Source organism: Pinus tabuliformis, chromosome 7 (assembly GCF_031772625.1).
Source record: "Pinus tabuliformis cultivar Carrire ecotype Pingquan chromosome 7, CPIR1, whole genome shotgun sequence".
NCBI classification, from domain to species: domain Eukaryota; kingdom Viridiplantae; phylum Streptophyta; class Pinopsida; order Pinales; family Pinaceae; genus Pinus; species Pinus tabuliformis.
In genome coordinates, this window is record NC_142293.1 from 1,643,658,100 (window position 1) to 1,643,673,388 (window position 15,289).

Here is a 15,289-nt window from a genome sequence, read left to right on the forward strand (position 1 = left end):
ACATAGCCTACAAGAGGAATCCACAAAACATCTCCCGGACTACAAGGTCTCACAGCACCAATGTTTTAAAACTCCGACTCCGACTCCGACTCGGCCGAGGATCGACTCCGACTCCGACTCCGAAACGGTAATGACTCAGCCGGCTCGATTTCAATGACTCGGTCGTTGTAAAAAATACATTAAATATTTATTTTTTTTATTAAAAAACATAATTTTAAATATTTTAAACATAATTTTAAAGATTTTCATTCATGTTTCCAAACACACAGCATTATAATATAGATGGAAGACAACATATGATCAAAGTAGCTCATGAACCAATCCACTATATCAAAATGGTACCCAATGGCAATACATAGTCAACTGTCATACATGATCAAAGACTCAAAACAAAATAAAAATAACCAAGGAGGCTAGAAATGGCCTCTACAACAAAAGTAAACTGTGATGGTGACCAGACTGCAATACTAGTACTACTGGGCCCTGGCTAGTAGCTACTGCCAGAGGAGCCAAGATCATCTCGACCAATCTCTGGATCATCATCATCAGAGTCAGACAAGGGGCCCCATGGCTCCTCATCATCATCATCGTCTCCAACTGCAACTGTAGAAGTGGTACCAGTACCACTAGCAGGCTGTGCAGCAGATGCAAGCTGAGATAGAGTAGATATGCGACTGCGCTTCTGTCGTGGCTTAGCAGAGGAAGCACCTACAACTGGAGTGCTTGCTGGCTGTGAGGCTGAGGCTGGTGGATTGGGATCTGCATTCAACTGAACAGGCTGAAGTTGAACAGCATCTCTAAGTTCAGCTGATGTCTCCAGATCTATATCTACATCAAGATCCTCATCAGGATCAAACTCTGGTGGAAGACTCTCCACTACCCAATCTGATGTTGGATCAATGTCTTCCAACACAATGGGATCTGAATCAGGTCTTTTGTTCAGCAATTGGTTTCATCTGAGCCGAAGGTTGTATTGGACATAAACTAGATCATTCAACCGTTTTTGATCCAAACGGTTTCTCTTCTTTATGTGAATCCTCTCAAAGACAGACCAATTGCGCTCACACCCAAATGCACTGCAAGTTTGACTCAAAATACGAATTGCAAACCTTTGCAATTCAGGGCACTGGCCACCAAAGGCCTCCCACCATTATGCTGCAAAAAACATAGGAGTGTAATGAATTATGAGTTAGATGAAGGCTGAAGCTCAACAAAATTACAAATTATATCTAACTTTCAAATTATAAATGATTTAACAAACTTTAATAAAAAAAGTAAAACCATTAAGAAATTGAAAATTGAAATTTTTGTTTACCTGGCTCATCTGCTTCTCTTGCAATCTTTGCTAGGTTCTTCCCAAAGGTACCTGATGCATTGCTGAAGGATGTGACCTGTCGATGTATCTCCAGCTGATCAGACTCCGATGGGATCATGCGTTCAATGCAATCAACCAGTCCATCTCTGACCTCCCCCCTCAAAGCTCCTGACTCCTTAGCTTTATAATGATACCGTGGGTTCAAAAAATACCCAGCTGCATGTATAGGGCGATGGAGTTGATTGTTCCATCTTTCATCAATGATTGCCCAAATGGGCCCATACTTTGCCACTCTATCCTTGTATGTTGTCTTTATTTGCTCCTTTGCTTGATCCATAGCCTCATAAATGAAGCCCATAGCCAACCTTTCCCCATCCACCAACCGCAACACCTTAACTAGCGGCTCAGCAAGCTTCACAATCTCTGCTGCCTTTCTCCAAAAAGTTTCTTCATGGACTTTCCTTTTCAATTCTTTGCCTTCTGGTTTGTTAGACCAATTGCTTTGATTCCATTCATCACTGGAAAACATCTTTTGCAAGTTTCTATGTTGGGAAAGCATAGATTGCAATGTCAAAAAATGTGTAGCAAATCTAGTGATGGCAGGCCTAATAATATCCTTGCCTCCAGTGTGTTTCCTCATGAGACTCAAAACCAGTGTATGATTGTAGATAAATTTTGTTATGCTTTTGGCATGATCTACAGTGTTTTTGACCCAATCTAATTTTCCAATATCCTCAAGCATGAGGTCTATGCAATGTGCAGCGCATGGGGTCCAAAAGATGGTCTTGTGTTTTTCCTCTAACAGTTTACCAGCAAGAACATAGTTAGAGGCATTATTTGTGATGATTTGAACAACATTAGCCACCCCCACCTCCTGAACAACCTGATCCAATAGCTGAAACAACAAGTGGCCATCTTTTACCTTATCAGATGCATCAACTGATTTTAAAAACATGGTTCCCTGTGGGCAGAAGACAAGAAAGTTTATGATGGTACGGTTTCTTTGATCAGTCCATCCATCTGACATGATGGTACACCCTGTTCTTGCCCATGAGTCCCTGAACTCTTGCAAATACTCATTAATGGATTGAATTTCTTTTTGCAAACGAAACCCCCTTAGCTCATGCATAGTAGGGCCTTTGAAGCCTTTTCCAGCAGCATGTATGGCATCAAACATAGGCTCATAATATGGTGAACAAGCAGCATTAAAGGGGATATCAGCATCATACCACCATCTAGCTATGTACTCACAAGCAGTCTCCCTCAATTCTTTCTTCCGATGGTCATCTAAAGTGGGCTGAATTTGACCTTTACTAACTTCAGGACCATGTGCATCTGATGGAGAGGAGGGAGTGAAATAACTTTTGATAGTCACATCACCCTTTTTCAAATTCATTCTACCCTTTCCGTTATCTTGAACAGAACCAAAAGAGGGAGGAACATAACGGAAAGGGTTGGATGCCTCAGTTTGAGGGATAGAGGAAGAACCCTCAAAATCATAGTGGGGGTTGGTAGCCATCATTTTTTGTATCTCCCTCTTCCTCCCAATTTCAGCCTGTATCTCTTTTTGCCTAGCCTTATCTTTTTTAAATTTCTCAAAGCTGGCCAACAAATTCTTTCTAATCTCCCCAATTTTTGGTGAGGTACATGGGGTAATTTGGCCTCTAATCCCTGCCAAGTGTTGTTTCAGCCTATTAATGCCCCCAGGACCTCCCTTAATTTTCCTATGGCAAAGTTTACAATGCATTTGACTATCAACCATTTCAACATATGCCCAAGCAGGATCTCTTGCTCTAGGTGCCATTTTTTGACTAGGAAAACAATCTGAAAATGAAAAAAAAAAAATAACATTGATTCAATGTTCATTTATTTGACAAAAAACACTCTCTAAGCTTTCTTGATATGCACCTAAAATTTACTAAGCAAAAACAGATTTATAAAGGTGGAAAAAAATACCTCCAGGCACAAACTGCCTCCTCAAGCTTGCTCCAAGAATCAGCTCCTCAATGCTGCTCCAAATGGCTGCCCAAGAAGCTCCTCACTCCAGCTACAATGCTCCTCCAAGACTCCTCACTGCTGCTCCAAAACAAGCTCAAGAACTGCTCACTAATTCTCAAAGAAGACTCTCACTCAAATGCATAAGACTGTTGTGAGTGAATGAGAGCATTTGGGTGTCTTAAATAGGGTTTGGGAGGGGGAAATGGACCCCAAAAACATTTAGCATATTATTATAACAGTTTGGGATCCATAAACTTCATTAAACAATTCAAAAATACCAAAAAAATGATTATTTTTATGTGTTTAACGCGTGCCTGGCCGTTCCTTTGTGACTCGGCCGAGTCATATCGGAACCGACCGGGTTGACCGAGTCACACATGACTCGGCCGAGTCAATGAATGACTCGGCCGAGTCATGTGTGACTCGGTCTACCGGACCGTTTCCTTGGCCGGGTCAGTCCTCCAGGCATCAACGGTTTTTAAAACATTGCACAGCACAGCATACAGGAGGAATCAACAATACATCTCTCGGACCACAAGGTCCCACGACACATAGCCTACAGTGGGAATCAACAATACATCTCCCAGACCACAAGGTCTCACAGCACAGCCTACAAGAGATGGTCCATGATGCTATGTAATCAATGCTCCCTCTCTCTCAAAAAGGGGTTCTCAACAACTCCAAGTTGTTCTCTGAAATAGCCAAACTTCATCCAGGACAACGACTTCCTTAATACATCAGCGACCTACTCATTGATAGGAACATATTCAAGCCTCACAACTCCTCTCTAGACAATATTCTAAATGTAATGATATTTGATTTCAATATGCTTTGATCTGTCATGCAATATTAGGTTCTCAAATAGCTTCACACAACTTTGATTATCACAATCGATAGTAGTTGGCTCCAACATTTGATCAAACAAATCAAAGAACAAATTTCAAAACCATATAGCCTCGCAACAAGCAGCACTAGCAGCGATGTATAAAACTTTAGTTGTACTCAAAGCAATAGAGGTTTGTTTCCCGCTAGACCAAGAAACCATAGCGGAGCCCAGAGTAAAACAATATCCAGAGGTGCTCTTTCTATCATCCGAGCTATCAGCGCAATTAGCATCGGAGTAACCATACAGCTGCCAATCCCCATTAAAAGCATACATCGGACCATACTCAATGGCACCTCGCAAGTATCTCAATATGTGCTTAGCAGCAACCCAATGTACACGCCGAGGCTCAACCAAGAATTGGCTCAATGTATTCACTGCATAACAAATATCAGGCTTGGTGTTCACAATATAATTCAACGATCCAATCAACTTGCGATACATAGTAGGATCAAACAACTCAAAGTCATTGTCCTAGATCTTCTTCAAATTTGTCACCATAGGAGTGTCCATGGACTTGCAGTCCATCATGCCAAATCTTTGAAGAATAGTAACGATGTACTTTCCTTGGCCTACAAAGATCCCATCAGGTTTTTGCCAAATTTCCAATCCCAAATAGTAATGCATGAGGCCAAGATCCTTCATCTCAAATTCGGAAACCAACTCCCTCTTGCACTGAACAATCAATACTTTGGAACCTGTTAGGAACAAATCATCTACATATAATAGCAATATCAGGGGTTCACCATCAAAAACCTTGAAATATAGATTTGGATCAGCATCGTTCATCTTGAAGCCAAGACTTAACAGATAACCATCAATGCAGGAGTACCATGCACGAGGAGCCTACTTTAGGCCATACAGGGCCTTCTTCAACTTACAAACATGTGTCTCTCTATTATGGACCTCAAACCCTTGAGGTTGTTCAATATAGACTTCTTCTTCAATGACCCCATTCAGAAAAGTTGTTTTGACATCCATTTGATGCAACTTCCAACCTGTAATAGATGCAAGAGAAATAACAGATCTAATATATGCATACCTAACAATGGGAGCAAAGGTGTCTTCATAATCCTCTACCTCTTTCTAGGAGAATCCACGAGCCACGAATCTATACTTGTATTTTTCAACACTTCCATCAACAACATGTTTTATCAAGTATACCCATTTTGAAGACACAATAGATTTACCCTCGGGTCTAGGCACAATCTCCCAAACATCGTTTTTCAATATTGATCGGTATTCTTCAGTCATAGCTTCTTTCCATACTTGTTATTCAACAACTTCTCCATAGGATGATGGTTCTGACTCAATCATCTTACACATCGAGGTTGTATAACTAGAATACTTATTTGGTTTCTTACTCTCCCTGAAAGTTTCATGAGCAGCAGCATGACCTTTGGCTTCCTTCAATGTTTTCTCTAACCAAGTTGGTCTCATTCTTGTTTCAACCACAGGGGCTTTTGAAGATTCAACAAGTTCATGATCAATGTCTTCTACATGAGGGTCTTCATTCATAGGCTCAGGTTCTTTGGACCTTGATTCCACATTCTTTGGGGCTACTTGAACTTCATCATTAGAGTCTAGGTGTGAACCCTTGGACTTCTAGAATGCAGCATCCTCATCAAAAATAACATCCCTGCACATCTCAATATATCGTTGCCCTAGAATGTAGACCCTAAGGCCTTTGAATTCGCACTGTAACCAACAAAGGTTCCCTTCTTTCCGGATGGTTCCAATTTTGTCCTTTTCTCTTTGGGAACATGAACAAAAACAGGACAACCAAAGATTCCTAAATGTTTAACATTTGGTCTCTCACTTGTAAAGATTTCTTCAGGAGTCTTGTAATCCAAGATTGTTAGAATTAATGGAGAAAGATATAGTTAGTTAAGGATAGGATTGAGACTCTAAGATTAGGTCTCAGGTCCTACTATCTAGGGAGTGGTTGAAACCACCCTGATTGTGTGAAAGCCTATATTACTAGGTTGTTCTCCTAATCTATAGGTAATGTAATGTAATAGTGCTTGTGTAGATGAGTGTTTATACACTCTCCAGGTATTTCACCTGGAGAGTTGTTTAGTTAATAAACTCTACTTTTTATCATGGTATCAGAGCTGCAGGAAGGAGAAGCCTGTACGCTGAGTTGAGGAACGCGACGTTGTCGCGGGGAGCTAAAGAGTAATCAGCGACGATACTCTTGGGAACTTCACCTATTTTCATTTTGCTGCATCGTCGCAGGATTTTGGTGTACCTCGGCAACGGATCATCACAAGATTTTGGTGTACCTTGGCAAGTTGTCGCGGATGCGAGGTAAATAGCCGCGACAATTGTGCTGCGTTTTTTTTAAGGCTACATGTACCTGGAAGCTGTGTGGAAAACGGTGGACTGTGTTTTCTTTTGAGGCAGCTGCCTATAGAAGGGGGAGATCGCCCCAGCTTGCCATGCGAGGAGCCCAGCCTTGCTCCATGAAGGAGCCGATGGGCGTGGTGGACGGCACTGCGTGTTGTGTGAGTCTGCTAGGGTGAAAGGAGCTCGCACCAGGAGGCCTATTCGTGCAACGAATGTGTGGTGGCTGCATGTAGCTACGGTGATTCTAGTAAGTTTACAGTCCTTTTATCTTAGGAAGTTGCGTAGAGGAGCTGTTAGGTTCTGAAGAGACTCGAGGAAACCACGTGGCGTATCTTTCTCCAGTAAAGCAAGACCAAGATAGGCCGAAGGGCACCGTTGGTAAGGAGGCGCAACAGTGGAGGCCGAATTGGCTGTTTGGTCGGATCTGCAAACAAAGGAAGAGGCAGAGAGGAGCTCGCACCTGCCTGAGGGAGGCCCTGTCATTTGATGGAGTGGAGGCTGAACAGTTGTGGAGGAGAGATCGGCATGCCCAGATCTGCATGTTGATCTACTGATTAGTTGAGAACTGCAGCTGCGTAGACGAGGCTGCCTGACATCAAGATCGTGGGTCTGCTTGCATTTTTTGAAGGTTGATCAATGGCCCAGTGTGGAGAATAGAAGGTTGATCAATGGCCTAGTGTGGAGAATAGAAGGTTGCCTCTAGAGGAAGTCGTGGCTGTGGAGCGCAGCAAGGTTGGTTGTTGGATTGAGCGTAGCTTCTGAGGAAGTGAATCCCATGGTCGCAACAGCGAAAGCGGATTTGTTTGAAGCCTGTTTGATAGGTACCTCTGACCACCGATCTGTGAGGTTTCCGTGTTAGAGACCAAATCACTGCTAAACTGGGATGAGACAGAGGAGATCGAGGAATTGAACGAAGGACGACTCGTCTTGAAAATTTCCCTGAGTAATTTGTGGCTCTGATTGACGTGTTGCTGGTTGTGTGATTCTTCTTGGTGATTCTACTTCTCCTCAACATATCAGGGTTTCCTAAATCAACAATCGTGGTGGCGGCGTGTATTGAGGTCTGCATAGAGGCTTGCGTGGAAGCCGAGGAGGCTAGACTTACCCGGGAGCTGCAAGGAGTTCAGATCGAGCAGCGTGGAGCGTGGATCTGGTGAAGCCCGTGGAGGTGTTTGACTGGCTTGGGTGTGGTTTGCTGGTTTGATAAGTTGCAATCTATACATTATTTGACAGCTCTATCAGCGGAATATCCAATTCCATGGCGGTTTAAAGGAAACTTAATAAAGACCATACTGCAAACAGTCCCAACTGCGATCTGAAGGCTTATGACCAGCTGCTTCTGGTCTTCTCTAGCATCTGCGTAGTAGCAGCCCACCGTGTTTGGTAGCCTGGTTTCTGCACTAAATATTTGTAGAGACTCTGTATGAGGAAGGAGTTAGCGGGAATCAAGGTAGCCTCCTATGTTTTCTTTTTATCCGTTTGGTGGATGATTGGTGGATGTAAGTGAAGCGAAGAGGCAACAATTTTTTGCCAACATTGAAGACCTCATTGCCTGTTTATATTGAAATAGTTTTATTCCATGTCTTAACCCATCGCTTGAATGTCCTTGGATGCCTCTAGTTCTTGGTATTTCTAGAAAGGTGGACCGCAAGTTTGGATAGACCTTTGGCTCACACTATGATTCACAATATTAGCACTGTGCGTAGAAGGTCAAATGGAAACAATCCAAGAGTTGCCGCAGATTAATGGCCACAAGACAGAAAGGCTACCAAGGAGGAGTTGATGATGTTGCAACAATAGATCTAAAAGTTTTTTTTTATGCATAAAAGCATGATTATTTTTTCTTAATTAAAGAAGGAAATATGGATGTTTATTTAAAGTTTTTTGGTTATTAATTAAAGAATTTAAGTTTGCCCATTAAAGAAAAAGAGGAGGCAAAGAGCCAACCTATGTTGCGATTGTGTGGAGCTACTTGTGTAATCTGTCATTGCACAAGGACGAGAAGATTGAGGTGTTTTATTTTTTTGGAATTTGAACTAGCTGCGTGATTTGGTGCCGGGAACATCTATTTAGAGAGTTGTGGTCTTCTGAGTGTTGTCCAAACATGGAACAAACCTGCTCATAGTGGGCTAGAGAGGCATATTTGCCTGAAGAGGAGACTGATTGATCTGTCTGGGGAGCCATAAAGCCGGTGGAGAAAATAGAAGGAGAAAATGGGTCTTCAAAGTAAATTGAAAGAGTCTCGAAAAAAATTTAGGAGAAAGCATCAAAGGAGAATTGCAAAATATTGTTTTGCTGAATTTTGTGATATGTTTCAGGTTGACGGTGATGGACCAGCTGTTGATCAAGATGCAGATTTCGAATTTGGTGAGATTATTAAATGGTTAATGCCAGATTTACCGTCTTTTTCAGGCATGAATTATCAAATATGGGCAAATGAAATGAAAACAGTACTATGGAAGGTAAATTTACTGGATTACATTGAAGATGTTATTAATGATGGTGGAGATGCATCAGTATTAAGTCTTATAACATCTGCAGTAGATGACAACATCATACTTAGCATAATATATGAATATGGAGAGATTCTTAGTGCAAAATTCTTATGAGGTGTTTTAGAAATGAAATATTGTTTGAATGAGGGCAATGATGCTGAAGATATTCGCATATTTGATTGTGAAACTGAAGATGCAATGATGGGTGATGGATGTGTGTTTGTAACTGAAATTTGTGATGATGAAAACACATCCATTATTGTAAAACCTGAAAGTTTACCAGATGCAGAAATTAAGTTTGATGAGACTTATATACCTCATGATGAGTGGATCAATTTGATGATTGAAAAACATCTTATTGATGAATTACTATTTGGTGAGAAGGAAGGCCTATCCTCACATACAAATCAAATGCAGAACATCCCTGCAGCAACAGCACTGAGTGAAGAGGCTGAAGGCATAACTATGAGAGCAGAAAGGGATGAAGTAGGGAGAGATGGAGAAATGAAAGCTCTCCTGAAGGAGCAGGAAGATAAAAGCAAATGTGGTCCTCTTTATAAATCTAACATTTGTGCAGATATTGAGAGGTAGGAAAAAGCAATGAAGTTTGAAGAAGAATTGAAGTTTCTTGAAGCATGGCTTGAAACACCATGTCTTTATGAAGTCAACATAGAAGTTGCATTAATGAATGGTGAAGACAACATCGTTGGCGTTCAGATGGTTGACACCGAAAATAGCGAGAAGGAAAATTCTCCTATCCAACCTCCCATAATTCTGAGAAGTCGAAGAATAAGAATTCAAGTTTTCCTTCACAGGGGAAGAAATGAGGTGAAGATACAACACTACCTCGTGGCAAAGAAAGTGAAGATGAAGCTTCATCCACAAATGAACAAGTATGGACTCTGCTGCAAGAAGACAAAAATGAAAAGCTCTGTTACAAAGTTGTTTCATGTTTTAATTGTAAGCCTAGCTGAGACTGAGACCAACAGGCGTACGTTATTGTTTAGTACCCTTTCTCCATTAAGAGGGAGTGTTAGAATTAATGGAGAAAGATACAGTTAGTTAAGGATAGGATTGAGACTCTAAGATTAGGTCTCAGTCCTACTATCCAGGGAGTGGTTGAAACCACCCTGATTGTGTGAAAGCCTATATTACTAGGTTGTTCTCCTAATTTGTAGGTAATGTAATGTAATAGTGCTGGTGTGTATGAGTGTTTATACACTCTCCAGGTATTTCACCTAGAGAGTCGTTTAGTTAATAAACTCTATTTTTTATCAAAGATTCGATGTGGGCACTAGTTTTGAATGTAGACAGCAGTCCTTGCAGCTTCACCCCAAATAAACGTAAGCAATTCTTGATCATGAAGCATGGCTTTGACAACTTCCATTATAGTTCTATTCTTTCACTCTGCAGTTCCATTTTGTTCGGGGTAGTAGGGAACTATCATCTCCCTCTTAATTCCAACATCCCTACAGAAATCAATCAATTCATTTGATACATACTCCCCACCATTATCGGACCTTAGAATCTTGATTCTTCTTCCTATAGAATTTTCAACATGTGCTTTGAACTCAGGAAACTTCTCAAATACTTAATCCTTGGTCTTTAAAAGGTATATCCATTTTTTGCGAGAATAGTCATCAATGAAAGATACATAATACAAGAATCCACCCAAGGTTTTATCAGGCATGGACCCACAGACATCAGAATGCACAAGCCCCAAAATTCCTTTCGATTTACAACCACTGCTAGTGCATCTTCCTTTAGTGTTTTCCCCAAGAGCACATCCTTTGCATACTCCATCATGGTCTGCTTTAAGTTCAGGTACACCTTTAAAAAAATCTTTCAATCTTCCCAAAGCTTTGTAGTGCATATGAGCATACCTTCGATGCCAAATCTCACTAAGTTCAGTAGTGTTGTGTAGAAGAGCTTGGATTGAGTGACCAAGGAGACGATATAGTCCTCCAATTCGTACCCCAATGACTTTAGCAGATTCAAAAGATGCATTCTTCTTCCATACTAAGACTTGTCCATCAACAAAAGCAACTCTATATCCTTTGTCTTCAGGAGATGATATGGACAACAAATTTTTCTTCAAACCACGAACAAATAAAATATTGTTAATAGATACATTACCTCTGGATTCTAATTGAAATGATTATGTACTAATGCCTTTGACTTCATATTTTCCATTATCTCCAAGCTCAACCTTTTGAGTAATCTTCTTTTCAGTCAATTCAGATAGATGATCATTATTTCTAGTCATGTGCCTAGAAGTAATATTGTCCACAGCCCAAATTTCATCATGGTTTTCAATGGAACCTGTAAGATCACAAATAAATAAGTATTCAGATTCAAAAGCATGTGTCCTATGCCTTCTCTTTGAAGATAGCTCATTTAGATCAGCAGCAGATGCATGATGCCTTCTTCTTATTTTACGATCATCATCCCTTTTGTAGCCATCTCTTCGATTCCTTTGAGGACATTGAGTTGGACATTGACCATCAGCGTAGCAATGAAAGCATTGAACAGTGGATGGATCTCTTTTATCTCGTCTATAACACCAGAGGTCTACTTATGGGGCCCTACCCGATGTGAGTCAGATGACGACAGGGATGCCTGAATTCAAGAAGAGCATGAAGGCACATATCTGAGATGTACCGAAGGAAAATCCTACAAAGGGACCATTCCCCTCATGTAGCAGGTCCATAGGTTTGGAACAACTTGAGGAGTTTGAGATTAAGGATCAGGAATCTCATATATACAGGTGGAAGAAATCCATCTGTGTCTTGAAGCAAAACACCCTGGGCATAGTACGAGAGGATTGATAGCTGTCAGATGAAGCTGAGATTCACTAAGAGTGAAGCCGATCCAAACCATTGTTTGAAGGTTGTGGATGATAGACCTCTCATACCAACACCTTCTGAGGAGGACCTATTTCAAATAGGTGCAGACCCTCTCACTTGCAAAAGTAAGAGGGAGTTGTATTCCGGATGTGTAATGGTAAACTGCAAGCCCATGACTACCTCGAGGATCTTAACTTTCAGAAGTTATATGGTGATGATGCCGGACCAGATTTGTGAAATGCCTCTGAATTTCATAAACTCATTTGCATTGATGTTCTTGGTTTTGCAGTTAGCATGGTGAGCTCATATTTAGTTGAGCCTCACTGAATTGGTGCCAACAATCTTCTGAGATATCTTTGAGGCACAATCTCTCATGGATTGAGATACACTGCCAGAAATATAAAACTGCATGATTATTCAAATGGTGACTGGGCAGGCAGTGTGGAGGATCACTAGAGCACTTCTCAGTGCTAGTTCTCTTTGAATTTTGCTTCGATATCATGGATGAGCAAGAAGCAGAAGTCGGTTGCTATAAGCACCGCCGAGACCAAATACATAGCTATGAGTATGATCTTGTGTGAAGCTACCTGGTTGCGGAAGCTCTTCAGTGAGTTATTTGTACACATGATGAATACCATTATGATTCTCTGTGACAACCAGCGGGGGGATTCAATTATTGAGGAATCCTGTATCCAATGATTGCTCCAACAGATAGACATCAGATACTGCCTTATCTCGGATATGGTAATTTGATGAGCAAGGAGGCTCCATTGCATTGAGACTGATGTACAACTCGCAGACATTTTTTCAAAGCCCCGGGGAAAGGTCAAATTCTTGACTTTCCAAGAATGACATGGTGTCGTTCAGGGACCCTCTTATGAGGGTCATGTATGATGCACACATTGAGCTCGGGAGCTCCAGGGGGGCGCAGGGTACTTTTTGGAGTGACATACAACCACAAGGCGATTCACCCTCCCCTGATGGTGCGCTATGTACATGGTGACAGGTTCAACCTTCCCCTGTGATAACCTGTGGCGACTGTCGAACAAGATGATTAGTTCTCCTATGGGTCGGGATGATTAGTTCTCCCATGGCAACTGTGGAACAGGATGATTAGTTCTCCTGTGGGCCGGGATGATTAGTTCTCCCATGGCAATTGTGAAACAGGATGATTAGTTCTCCTGTGGGATGGGATGATTAGTTCTCCCGTGGCAACTGTGGGACAGGATGATTCGTTCTCCTATGGACAGGATGATTAGTTCTCCTGTCAAGGCATCCTACCCATGCAGTCTAGGACTCATGGGAAGTACCTCTCATGTGATCAATGAGCAGGGAAATGGGGTTAGGGACCATAGTAGTATTATCGATGGACGCATCGTTGTATCTACCGTACTCCCTATGCTAGAATGACCTCCATTGATCTGAGATCAATGAAACTGATCTGGAATCAGTATGAGTGGTTTGAGACACTCTCTTGTGATATTCATTTGGGATCAATAAAACTGACTTCAGGGCAGTAAGAGTGATATGACACACTCTCTTCAGATGAAACTCACTTCGAGTCAATAGAGAATGGTATGAGACATTCTCGATCAATTCTTCTTCTTCATGGTTCAACAGAATAGAGCAGAACTGAGCAGAGCTTAGCAGAGCAGAGCAGTACAAGGCAATGATGGCAGAGATAGTACAGTCGGACGTATGGATCAGCGGATGGAGTTCTCCCCAGTTGAGAGGGAGTGTTAAAATTGGCAACTAGGGCCAAATTCCATGTGGGTCATCTTATTAATGGAAGCTGATATTTTTCTTGGATCCCTCTCATCGAGAGGTGTAGGATTGATCTAAAGATCATCCGATTTCGATAAGTACTCATGGAGATATGAATTTATTTGTGTTATGGGACAATTCGTCAAGGTCGGCCAACAACCAAATAAACCCCACTTGTGCTCAATGTTTTAGTATAAATAGAGATGGCCTTCAAGTCATTTCAACACACTTTGGATCTCTTCCTCTCTACTTGTCTTTTGGTTTTAGTAGGAGGAGAGATCCTAAGGGATAACGTTGCCCTAATCTAGAGGGCAGAAGCCGGAACTGCCAGGAATAACCGCAACTGCCCAGAACTGCCAAAACTGTCGGGAAAGCTGACGCAGAGGGTGGAAGCTGGAACTGCCGGAACTGCCGGGAAAGCTGACACAGAGGGCAGAAGTCGGAACTGCCGGAACTACCAGGAACGCTAACGCAGAGGGCAGAAGACGGAACAACCGGGAAGCTGACACAAAGGGCAAAAGTCGGAACTGCCGGGAAATGCCAGAACTGTCAGGAACTGCCAAAATAGTCGGGAAAGCTGACGCAGAGGGCAAAAGTTGGAACTGCTGGGAAAGCTGACGCAAAGGGCATAAGCCGGAACTACCGGAAATAGTCGGAACTGCCAAGAACTGCCGGATTGTTTATCCGAGGTTTCAGCCGAAGCATCTGTCTTCGAAGGAGAGCAACATGCAAGGGACAAGCATGTATTAGTATAGCTAGCATGCAAGGGCCAGCAAGCATGCTAAGGACAACAAGCGTGCTAGGGACAACAAGCAAGCAAGGGACAACAAGCAAGCAAGGTGCAGCCAGCACATAGGTCAGTATGGCAACATGGTGCAGCAATGGCACATAATGTAGTACAGTGATGGGTACAGTCATGATAATGAAACATGATGAGATGCAACATAGTGATGATGGGTGCAGCATGGTGAGGTGCAGCATGATGACGAAATGCAGCAAAAAAATAGTTGAAGGAGTCATCTTGGAGAATCAGTTGAAGCAGCATGTCTTCAACTGATCTCATGTATCATCTTCTTAGAGATGATCTATGTTCTTATCTAGATAAGTCAAATTGTTGACTTCTGTTGTAAACGTACTACCTCTCTCTCTCTTTGCTAAACTATTCAAGAACATATAAGAAGAATTGATCAAGGGTTTCCCCACATTGGGGTTTGTCCCTGGCTAGCGCCACATCTTGTGTCCTCTTGTCTTGGCTTGTCTTCTGCGATTCATATTTATGTTCTATCTGCAGTTTACTTTAACGCTGATCTGCTTGCTAATCTGGAAAATATATTGAGCTAACTATGAAAATTGAAATAAATTGCTCTAGCATAGAACATACCTACAATAACACAAGGTCTTGGAGGGTTTTTAATGACTCAAACAAATTTCTTTTACATAATACAAGATTCCCAAAGGTGTCTTACATGTATGACAATGACTCTTTTGACTTCACAATTCTATAACAAACCTAGAAGCACTCAATGGATGCTTGAACTGTAAATAAATCTATCTTGAGCATGAAACCCATGCATCAAGAATGAAAATAACAATTTCTTTTTCTCTTTTCATCAAATACATAAAATCATAATTATAATAG

At 41.7% G+C, this 15,289-nt stretch overlaps 1 protein-coding gene across 1 annotated transcript in view; it reads right to left on the reverse strand.

Annotated features, from left to right (window-relative positions):
* Positions 1 to 15,289, reverse strand: part of IIL1 (isopropyl malate isomerase large subunit 1) — a 173,204-nt gene that overhangs the window by 53,983 nt on the left and 103,932 nt on the right. The window lies entirely within an intron of this gene.